The following is an 877-nucleotide window of genomic DNA, read 5'->3' on the forward strand; positions in this document are numbered from 1 at the left end:
GAGACTTTAGTCTTTGCAACTTTACAGATCTTCTTTATGCACCAAGAGCTTGTAACACTACAAAGAGAAAGGCAAAATTGAAATCGCATCATATGACCCCTTTAAATATTCTTTAATTGTTGTTTTGTAATTGATTTTTTTTCTTTGAAAAGTCATGCTCCCGGAACTGCTTCTGTGTACAACTGCTGGCGCAAGCTATGAACTAACCCTTTAATGTGAATTATACAAGATGAAAAGAAAATACCATCTAAATGTTTCTGAAGACAGTCAGTTTCCCCTCACATTTTCACATAAATTACATTTGAAAAATTATATGCATTGCAACGCAGTTTGTGCATGTCCAGAACAGAGACGAGTTGCAAGAAGACAAAAAACAGCCAGTTGGCGATTGCGTAAGTTCCAGAGGAAGCTTCTTCGGCCGTCATACACACACGTGACTGACCGCTCACTCGCACCAACAGGAGGGGGAGGGGCCTGTTACTCTCTACACTGCACTCAACCTGAAGGGATTCCTACACTTTTAGTTTCACTTTCGAGATTTGCGATCGCACGTACACTGTAAAAATGCTACAGTAAAAACCTGTTAAATGGCTAACGGTAAATTCCCCTACTATATACGGTGAAAAACAGTATTGGACATTACATGTAATTTTACGGTAGTATACCGTTTTTGAAAGTGAAAAAGACTACAATTTACAGTGAATAACCGTAAATTGACATTCCCAGAATTCCCTGCGTTGCATTTCAAATTTGATGTTTTGTTTTCTTTTGTTGAAATACTTCAGTACTTCAATAGGTTGGTATATTAACATTATATCATTATATCAGATAATGAAATTACGGTATTTAACTGTAAATTTAAGTTAAAACTTAGGTT

This window comes from Sinocyclocheilus anshuiensis, unplaced genomic scaffold (assembly GCF_001515605.1).
Source record: "Sinocyclocheilus anshuiensis isolate Anshui unplaced genomic scaffold, SAMN03320099.WGS_v1.1 scaffold728, whole genome shotgun sequence".
Taxonomy (NCBI): Eukaryota; Metazoa; Chordata; class Actinopteri; order Cypriniformes; family Cyprinidae; genus Sinocyclocheilus; species Sinocyclocheilus anshuiensis.